General features: G+C 49.5%; 1 pseudogene across 1 annotated transcript; it reads left to right on the plus strand.

Annotated features, from left to right (window-relative positions):
- The first annotated feature begins 3,118 nt into the window (after nt 1-3,118).
- Nucleotides 3,119-8,982, plus strand: LOC110310462 (thymosin beta-10 pseudogene; annotated as a pseudogene). Its single transcript, XR_015045523.1, has 2 exons — nt 3,119-3,185; nt 8,764-8,982. The product of XR_015045523.1 is annotated as a thymosin beta-10 pseudogene (transcript).
- Nucleotides 8,983-10,773: the final 1,791 nt, after the last annotated feature.

A 10,773-nucleotide genomic window follows, 5' to 3' on the forward strand; every position in this document is an offset into this window, starting at 1 on the left:
AAGGTATGGAGGGATGAATCCAGGGGTGGCTGCCTCTGCTCCAGGAAGCAGACAGCAGGGAACTGAGCAGACACAGCCTTTATATAGGATCCCTTAGTAGGCAAAGCTTTCTATCGACAGACATTTCAGGGTGAAGATTGGTAGGAATTCAAGTCCTGAGTTTGGAAGGGGTCAGGATTTGGGTGGGTTTTCCCATTCAGACTTTTCACCTAAAATTAGCATAATCCAGGGAGGCTCCTGCCAAAGAGCTGGAGATGACATTTTTGGCAGTTACAGAGGCTGGAAGCACCTGTTGTAGCCATTAGGGAAGTCTGAAGGAGGAGCCTGGCTGCTGGAGCTCCTCAGATGATGGTCTGGCCACTTTCCTGCCTTGAGTTTACAAAGAGAGTCCATGGCAGGGAAAGCCTTAAGTGGTGTGAATAGCCAACACTCCCCCTTTTCTGTTTACCACAGTCAGGGCTTGGGAAGGCTGGCAATGTGATCACTGACTTCCTGCTGAATGTAGGCATATAGGTCCCATCCTCCCATTGCTGTGTAGACTTTGGTCCGTGGGACAAGTTCCATCTTCTCTATCAGGGCATCACTGGGAGTTGCAGGCCTCTGGTGTAAGATTCTGGCAAGCCTTAACTTTCTGGAGACGCCTGAGTGAACAACATGGAGATGGGAATCGATGCAAAAGCAAGAGGAATTTTATTTAATCCAGCATGCTGGGGTCACCTTGCACATGGGGAGCGAGCAACCACGCACAGCCCATCCATACAGTTCTCAGGGCTGCCACCATTAGGCACAATGTGATTGGCAGAACAGTGTGACTTTTAAACTGACTTGTCTTTAGAGAATGAAGTGGTAAGGACTTCCCTTGTCTGTGCCCACCTGCAGGTCATCTACCCACCTTCCTGCCCCCGCTGTGGTCTGAGGAATGTTAATTAGCCTCTCCCTTCCGAAGGGGAAAATATTCCATGACCTTTCCAAAGTTCCTGAGCTTTTCATTCCCCCTTTTCTTTGTGCATGCTTCAATCCTGAAGCTATTGATGGTGTTCTGATAGCTCATACTTCTGGTCTTCTGTATCTAGTTCTTTGTATCTCAGCTTTACGCTGTACTGGACCTATGTGTTCCTTAACAGCAGGGACCAAGCGGTCCAAAATGTAGAGGCTAAAAGTCAACTATAGCTTGAGAACAATTAGGGGTCCTAACAGGGTTAACAACCCCAGAATGGTCTACATAAAAGCAACACTCCTCAGCTAAGGCAGCACCTAGCCCTCCTTGCTGGAGGAAAAGTTAAGTCTAATCCCCTCCTATTCTGCAGTATCACTTCTGATGATGAAGTCAGTGATTCTTGAAGGTGACTGGTGGAAGTTTCTATTCTCTCTACATCTAAATCAATGGCAGCCTTCAGACTGTCATAATTTTCCCCTTGTAAGACCAAAGCAGAGGTCCCAGTGGCTGCCTTGGCCATCCCCAACCTCAACAGAAGGGAGACAGTGAGTGCTCTAACAGGTTTGGCAGACGGGCACATAGGATGGGGGAAGGAACCAGAATCTAAAGGTACCACCAGGGGGTCATGATCAAGGTCGAGTGATCTTGAACTTGAGCAGATTGTCCATCTTCTGTACCATCCAGCAGGGGTCCCTGGGGAGTGGGGTGTCTACAGGTTTCACATGAGAAGCGTGCACCCAGGCCACAATACTGTCCACCTTGCGGGCTGTGGGAGTGGTTAGCAGAACCAGGAAGGGTTCCTTCTATCGGGGTTCCAGCGACTGTCCCCAAAGCCTCCTTACATAATCACCAGTCCGGAAGAGGTGAGGGGTCTCTGGCATCCCTGGAGCATTTAAGGCAGACAGGTTAGGCCAAATCTCATGTTGTGGGATACCTACTGGGAGGGCCCAGTGAACACCAAGGGAGTTAGGGTACCAAACAGGATCTCAAAAGGGATCAGGTTAAAATGGTAGGGCTCAGAACAGGGCCAAGGGGAGGGGTACCACCCATTCTGAGCTGGTCTCCACGGTCAATTTAGTTAAGTTCTCTCATAGGGTGCTGTTCATTTTCTCTACCTACCCTGAGCTCTAGGGATGGTATGCCCAATGGAACTTCCAATTAGTCCCCAATATCTCTGCCAATCCCTGGCTTACCTTAGAGACAAAAGCAGAACCATTGTCTGGTCCAATTACCTTGGGCACTCCAAACATCGGGAAATTTTCCTCTAATATATATATATTTTTTTTTTTTAGCTACCACAGTAGCTGTTTCCTGCTTGGTGGGGAAAGCCTCAACCCATCCAGAGAAAGCATCCACGAACACTAGAAGGTATTTGTAACCATATTTTCCTGGCCTAACTTCTGTAAAATCAACCTCTCAATAAACTCCAGGCTGTTCTCCCCTAGGTCTTTTGCCCTGTTTACTCTTGGCCGCATAAGCATTTACTTGCTGGCATACCTTACACTGTTCTACTATCTCTCTGGCCCAGAACCTGAGGTCGGTTATATATACTTTAGGTTCCTTAACTGCTTGGACTAGCTTTTTATCCCCTAAGTGAGTCCATCGGTGCATTTGTCCTAGTAAGTCTTTTTGCTTGCTTTCTGGGAAGTATAGTTCTCCCTTCTTGTGTGTGCCATTGTCCTTCCTTCTCTAGGTAATAGTTGGTAGGGTGGCTAGCAATCTGAGTCCTTTCTTCTTCCATATATTTTAAGTGAAGCCATCCCTTAGTCCAGTCCTATAACCGGGATAGGATCCTGCATAGATAGCCACTTCTGGAGCCACTTGATTTGCCTGGTTATTGCCCGGGGCCACTGAGTCTCTTCTCTGATGTCCTGGACAGTGAATAATACTCACAGTTGCCAGCTTCATTATGGCATCTAAGAGGTCCAAGGTTTCCTGTTTGTTTGCTCTGATGTGAGCAGTCCTCTCTCTTGGCATATAGCCCTGTGGACGTGGGCTGTGGCAAAGGCATACCTGCTATTCGAGCAGATGTTAATTTTCTTGCTGGCTCCAAGTTCCAAGGCCTTGGCGAGGACAACTGGCTGCACTCTCTGCATTGACTGAGGTGCCAAGGGGTAGAGGTGCCAAGGGGTAGAGGCTCTGCCCAGATGACATTTGTGCAGTCCACCAAAGCAACACCCACTCATCTCTGACCTTCGTGGAGAAAACTGCTCCAGTCTGTAAACCAGGTAGCCTCGGATTTCAGCAGGTTAGTTGTGGCCCATCAGCTTGGAGGACTGATGGTTGAGCCCCTGTGTCCACCAAGAATTGAGTGGGTTTCCCCTCCACTCTCAGAGTTTTATCCTGGGTTCAGGGAGGGGATCCAAATCCTGTCTCCCCTAATCACTGTCTTCACCCAGGGCTGCTAAGACCTTTGCCTTTTGGGGGCACTTTTCCCAAGGCCTGGGACTTCCTGCTCCCGGCTTCCATTTGTTAGGGCACTCTCGAGCCCAGTGGCCTCTCTCCTTGCAGTATGCACACTAGACCTTTACTGTCTCTTTTCTCTGCTTTCCCTGAGCGACTCCTGTAGCCCAGAGTTCCTGAGCTGGCCTTTTCACTGACTTCAGAACTGAGGGCCAGTAGTCCTACAATAACAACTGAGTAAAAGTCTGATTAGACATCTTTTAGATCTGTTGTTGAAGAAACCTAGACAAGAGGTGTGTGAGGCAGGATATGGTTAGTAAGATTAGGAAAAAGAAAAGAGGAGACAGGAAGGGTAGTGTCCAATTCCGTATCATACCGTCAATGATCAGTGGATGCTAATGGCCAGAAGCAGCATCAAGCTGTTTTCTACATTTTTGGAGATCCATCTGGAGCTGTGGGATCCGATCGTTTACTATGCCTGACTGCTTGATATAAAAGCAACATTCCTCCCCAAAGAAGAGACAAAGACCACCTCTCTCTGCCGTTAGCAAGGCTAACTCCTGTCAATTTTGTAGCACTACAGCATCCAGTGCAGAGTCTATTTGGTCCTAGAGAGTGATGATCTGAGCCACTCACTGGAGATCCTGAATGAACGGGAAGGGAAAACGATGGTAAATGGCTAGAGAAGTGCTCCTGTTGCTCCAGAGGCAATACCAGCTGTTACACCCAGGATTGCGAGGGAATACAGGCTGCTCATTTGTTATGCCTCGCTGCTACACAGCCTATGATGGGAACTAGCAAACATTCTTCACCAGGTACCACCTCTAGGCTTTGGAAAGAGGAAGACCAGGGCACACGTCCCAGACCACTCAGTGAGTGCCCCAGAGAACTGAGTCATTGTGAACACTTGGGCATAGGGGCTGAGTGGTAGTGTCAAAGGTTAAAGCATCATTGTGGTCTGCAGGATCCAGTGTGCCTACAATGTATGCCCCTGAGGAGTTAGAGCAGTCTGCCATGCCAAGGAGAGAGGTGTAGGGGAGATATACGGTGGTGATGTTTGGCTTAGAACAATTAGTGAGCATTGAGGTGAGTCTAATAAGTTAATTGGTGAGGCCTTGAACGGCGGTTGTGAGTTTGACCCAGGGAAGACACACAACCAGTGTTCTTCAAAGTGGTCAGGCAGAGCATTATCCAATAACAGGCAGATCCAATAACTGTTTCACAGAGGTTAAGGTCTGAAATAGGAGATGGTGTGACAGGTGGGATTAGTATGGTATAAGGGGAGTGAAGTTAGAGATGTGAGGAATGTTGGACCACTTCCTTTACTGTGTCTATACCCTGAGGTGTATATCCTCTGCATTTTGATCGTGCCTGATGGACAGCTGTAATGAATACTATAATAAACTTTACCTGTGACTCCTGTCCTTGTGGGGTGCCACAGGTCCTCAGTTTGGATATAAATATTCCCCATTCTGTATAGAAGGCAGTATGCTTTCCTGAATGTGTGTCATGTCTCCCATAGGACCAATAAGAACAGCCTCCATAAGTCTCTGGCCAACATCGACAGTAATCCCCAGTTTGAATATAGAGAAAGCAAGCCTAGAGGAAAGGCGTCTTAGAAATCAACTCAGGTGACATGGGGATTAGCATCTCCTTTTGGCGCTCTGCTGGTGATGCTGGTGAGCGTTCTCCAGCCGTATCACATGCATGGTCTGGTCGAATCCTTGAGTATAGGTTTCCTGAACCTCACATCTCCATATGTAAAGCTCACTGCTGATGGGAGTGAGCCAGAGGAAAGAGACGGAAAAGAGGTAGGACATAACCCGAAAGAGTCAGCTTGGGTCTCAATAGATGGATGAGGCCTCATTCTACTGAGATTGGAGGCAAGCTGTTCCACCTTGCTCTCTTCTGAAACTTAATAGTGTGAGGTCCTGTTGGGGTTGAGATGTAAAAAAGAGGATTGCCTTGAGGTCACGGTATAAAGGGCCTTGATGAGAAGGGTGAATCCAGTAAGGGAAGCCATCGGGTTTAGCTGCAGTTGGGATAGTAAGAATGACCCTGAAGAGGCCTGTCTATTGGGGGTTGTGACTAGGAGAAGAGAGGAGGACCAAGTCCCGATGTTGACTGAGGAGGAAAGGAGATCAGGATGAGGCTGAAGCAAGTAGTGGTGGGGGTGCATGCAAAGATATCGTGACAGAGGAGGCGATCAGGGAGAGGTAATGGTTGGGACATGCAGCCAGGAGGCAGGACTGACCATCCACTGAATGACAAGAGGAGGATAGTGTTTGGCTATAAAGGGTTTGGGCCCCAACCCTGGGGCCCCATGGAGGAAGCTGGTGAGGAAGAAGGTGTTTCCGGTTGAATAGTCTGGAAGAGAAGGAGGGAAGAAGAGAGATGGCTGGAAAGGCTGAGATCAAGCACATGTGGGGAGAAAAGGAGTAGAGGCTTCCATTCTGGCTAGAATGTCCTGCAGGCTGATTTTTCAAAGCCTATTTTATTTGGGGTTCTTCAATGCATCAAGCTCCCTTCTAGAGCACCGACCAGAGGTAGGGGAGAGAGACGGTTACTAGGATGAGGGCGTTGTGGATCTGTTTAGAAGTAGTTCTTTAGATCGACTCTAAGCTTCATGGTCAGGATATCAGCAGGTTCATTCCAATAGCAAACACCAAACGCGAATCCGTAGCAGTGGCTTAACCCATTGGAAGTGGGAAGAATCGGCTGGAATACCACGAGACATTCTTTGGCGTGCTTCTCTCTATGAAGTGAAGACCAAAAAAGCGTTGCAAGGCACAGCAAGGCAAGAGCATCCTCTCACTGTTTGTGGAGTTGCCATTTATACTCTTTTGATTCTTTTTTGTTTGTTTTTTGTTTTTTGTTTTTCGAGACAGGGTTTCACTGTGTAGCCCTGGCTGTCCTGGCACTCACTTTGTAGACCAGGCTGTCCTCGAACTCAGAAATCTGCCTGCCTCTGCCTCCCGAGTGCTGGGATTAAAGGCGTGCGCCACCACGCCCGGCTTATACTCTTTCTAAACATCAATGTCCTCTCACAAAACAGCTTCCACGAAAAATATCACATAACACAACTAAGTCTCCGAAGAAACCAGAAATTTCCACTTCAAGGTTTCTTCCTAGCAAGGATATGGGAACAGGTTGGTGCCACTAGGGAGGAATGAATGGGTAAGGGAGACACCCCTAACTATACAGCTAAGTGGTAGCATTTGGTGAATTTGGTTAAGCTGTCAATAGGGAAACAGGAAGGAGAGATGGGTCCCTAGAACTCTGTCAGGACTGAGTAGATGGCCCCAGCATCCAGAAGGAAGACACTAAACACCCTGATATCATCATGACTACCCAAGCCTCCCTGTTGGAGATGATGGTGGTCAGGCCAAGGGAGCCAGACCCCTTCAATTGTCCATGTCAGATGGAGGGGCTTCTGGGTCTGATGCCCTCATACCTTGACGGACATGACCATCAGTAGCCCAACGTCCCTCTTGATGGCACCTTGGACATAGTCAGAATAGCTAATGAGGCCCCAGACAGGCCTGGACCCAGTGACCTTCCTGACCACATTTAAGACAGGGAGCTGGGGGTTCTCAAGCTTTGGAGACTTGGGAGCTTGGGAGGTTGCTAATGCAGGCCATAAGGTCTTACATAGATAGCATCATTTTTGTTTGGGGGCTTTTTCCTATCTTTTTTTAATACCTTGAAGGCCACAGTTAAGACATCTGAGGGCATCCATCCACAACTTCACACAAAGCCATGGCTGGTTTAGGCTCAGTACAAGGAGGTAAAGGAGGCCCTTTCTCAAAGCAGAAACAAGCAACTTTGATTGCAAAGGTAAATAAATTTTGAGCCCTTCAGGTCGGATGCCAGGTAGAGAGGCTATAGTTTTTCTAAAAGGCATCCCAAGGGTGAATGCGAGGATATAGAAGACTCCATTCCCATGGATGAGAGATGGAGCGGGAAAGTGTATAAGTGACACAATCATGTTCATATCCTCACACACTCAGTGGGGATCAGAGCTTAGCCTGGCTAAGCCCAGAGCGGAACCTAGAGACAGAGAACTGAGTCGCTAGGAATGGGGTCTCGTCCACAGGAAAAGGTGAAGGAAAGGGGTCACAGAAGCCATGAGGGCCTAGAGAAGCTGTGGCATTATAAGCAGCTTGGAAGAGACGGTGAGAGGAGGGCAAGAAAGGGTACAATAACCTAGTTGGGCCTAACTAACCTGCAGGGCTGCAGCTCCCAGGGTGCTGGGATGGGGTCAGGTTAAGAGGGCAGAAAGGGGCAGGATGGCCCAGCAGGGCCTAAGGGAACAGCCGGATTGCAGCACCAATGGGGTCAGATGAAGCGGGCCAGCTGTAGCCTTAAAGACCTCCACATCCCAGAGTACTAGAGGGGTGTCGGACACTCAGTGGTCACTTCCTTAGACTCAGGGAAGCATTTACACCGACCAGGAGGGGAAGCTTACCTAACCGTTGCTGGTGGATGGGGTGAGCCTGAAGGTGAGTCTGCTACAGGCCAACTGGAGATGAAGGATAGGGTCCTAGTGCTGCTCAGACCACGACGGGGGCACAAACACCCGGAGAGCCTATCTGGGTCACGGAACCAAAACGCTGGCCCCCCTGCTGGGGTGGGAAGGTGTCCTGGGACTCGGGAATCTCAGGAATCAAACAGCTCTGAGGGAGGACGGTATCCCAACGGAAAGGCATCCTGAGACATGGGGGCCCAGGAACCACACAGCTCTGAGAGGAAGCCTCCTCCGCAGAGCATTTGCAGCCCCCTGGGGAGGGTATCCCCAGCTGAGCTCAAGAGCTCAGGAGCAGGCAGCAAATCTCATAAAAGAGATTAAGAGGGAGGATCCAGGGTGCGGAGGGATAAATCTAGGGGTGGCTACCTCTGCTCCAGGGAACAGACAGCAGGGAGCTGAGCAAGACACAGCCTTTATATAGGATCCCGTAGTGGGTGGAGCTTTCTACGAGCGGAGATTTCTAGGGTGAGGATTGGTGGGTTTTCAAGACCTGAGTTTGAATGATCTCAGGGATTGGTGGGTTTTCCTGTTCAGCAGTTCCACCTAAAATTAGCATAATCTAGAGAGCGCCTGCAAAGGAACTAGAGATGTTCTCTGTGACCATGTTCTCTGTGACCGTTAAAGAGGCTGGAAACCTGTTACAACAGTTAGGGAGATATGGGGGAGGTTACCGGCTGCTCCAGCCCCTCAGGCAGAGGCCTGGCCACTTTCCTGTCTTGAGGGTTTACAAAGTATATGAAGTTTACAGTTTACACAGGGAGTCCAACAGGGAAGGCTTTGCCCACCTCTGGAGAGGTGTCAATAGCCAACAGTGAGACTTAAAATGGCCTTGTTGAAGGAACCGTGTCATTGGAGGTGGGCTTTAAGAATGTAAGGATTCGGTCTCTCGCTGCAGCAATGCGAGTGGGAGCACCTGGAGCGCGAGCTCGGAAAGAGAATCCCCGTGTTGTAAGAAAATGGCAGGCAAGCGGGACATGCGGGAAACCGCCAGCTTCGATAAGGCCAAGCTGAAGAAAACCGAGACGCAGGAGAATAACACCCTGCCGACCAAAGAGACCATCGAACAGGAAAGAACGAGTGAAATCTCCTAAAAAGCCTAGGAAGATTGCCTTGCCCCGCCCCGCCCCGCCCCGCCCCGCCCCGCCCCGTCCCGTCAGCTCCAAGACTCCCTCGTGATGTGGAGGAAGAGCCACCTGCAAGATGGACACAAGCTGTACTGTGAACCCGGGCACTCAGAGCTAATGCCACTGGCCCGCGGGTCTCTGAAGGGGATCCCTCCACGAATTGGACTGCCAAATTTCACCGGTTTGCCCTGGGATAGTATAGAAAATTATTTGTATGATTGATGAAGATAAAACACACCTCGTGGGCTGGTGAGATGGCTCAGTGGGTAAGAGCACCCGACTGCTCTTCCGAAGGTCCAGAGTTCAAATCCCAGCAACCACATGGTGGCTCACAACCATCTGTAAACGAGATCTGACGCCCTCTTCTGGTGTGTCTGAAGACAACTACAGTGTACTTACATATAATAAGTAAATAATTTTTTTTTTAAAGTGTTCTTTAAAAAAAAAAAGAAGCCGGGCGGTGGTGGCGCACGCCTTTAATCCCAGCACTTGGGAGGCAGAGGCAGGTGGATTTCTGAGTTCGAGGCCAGCCTGGTCTACAAAGTGAGTTCCAGGACAGCCAGAGCTATACAGAGAAACCCTGTCTCGAAAAACCAAAAAAAATAAATAAATAAATAAAATAAAAATAAAATAAAAAAAAAGAATGTAAACACTCTTTTAACTTCTAGTTCACTCTCTGCTTCCTTCATACTTGTAGTTCAGGATGTGAGCCCTCGGCTTCTGCTTCAGCCGCCAGGCCTGCTGCATGCTGCCAGGCTTCCCAGACATGACAAACTCTGGATCCACAAGCCCAAATAAAGTCTCATATAAATGGTCTTGGTCATGGTGTTTTATCCTGGCAATAGGAAGATAACTCATGCAGAAGCTATGGCCATTGTGTGGCCAAGGGAAGCAGGAGGCCTGAAGGCCTGCCACGTGGGTTGGATGCCAAGCAGGAAAATGGTGACATTCACCAGAGACAAACGTGTCCGCTTACCTCAGCTGACACCAGGGATACCGGCCGCATCTCTAACTCTGACAGCACTGGGGTCTTGTTTTAAAGGTCCACATGTCACTCTAAGGACAGGGGAGTCATGCAGGGAAAGATTTCTCACAGATGCCCCTGCCGGTTGTGACTCAAGATGACTGCAACCAACCTGGACCCCTGCACTGGCTCACTGAGCCTATGCTGCCTTTGACTGGCTCCCCTGGGCAGCTGAGTTCCTGTGGGGTGTCAGGCAGCAAGTCCTTCCTGTTCTTCCAGTGCAGTCGCTGCCCCTCCACCCAGGCATTTCTTTCAGATTCTGTCACCTCAGGCCTCGCTGGGACAGAGGGTGGAGTTCACGCATGTCTGGCTGGAGTAAACACAGCTGCGGTCTTTACCTGTCGCTAAGCAGAGACTTTGCTTGGAGGGCCTGTGCTCAGGTGTGGGCAAAGGTCAGCTGTAGCGGGGCCAAGATAAACGGACCGCAAGCATCCTTGTCCAAGCTTCATAGTCCTTCTCCGGTCCTGATCCCTGATCCCTGCTTTCTGATCCCTGACCCTAAAGTGGACCCGCCCTCATCCTATTCAGCGGGGTTCCTACTTATTTATTTATTTATTCTTTGCCCAGGCAAGAACAGAAGTGGCAGAAGTCCCGAGGAACCCAACTCCCTGGGAACCTAACTCTAACAGTCCTGTTGCCCTCAAGGCATTTTCTCCTCTTCCCAACCCCCACCCCCTTCGTTTCTTCTTTGCCTGCTTCTTCCTCTTGCTGTTTTTTCCTCCCACCTGTTTTTTCTTCCTCGTTCTTGCTCCATCTC

The sequence above is a fragment of the Mus caroli genome, unplaced genomic scaffold (assembly GCF_978045245.1).
Source record: "Mus caroli unplaced genomic scaffold, Mus_caroli_1 scaffold_16, whole genome shotgun sequence".
Taxonomy (NCBI): Eukaryota; Metazoa; Chordata; class Mammalia; order Rodentia; family Muridae; genus Mus; species Mus caroli.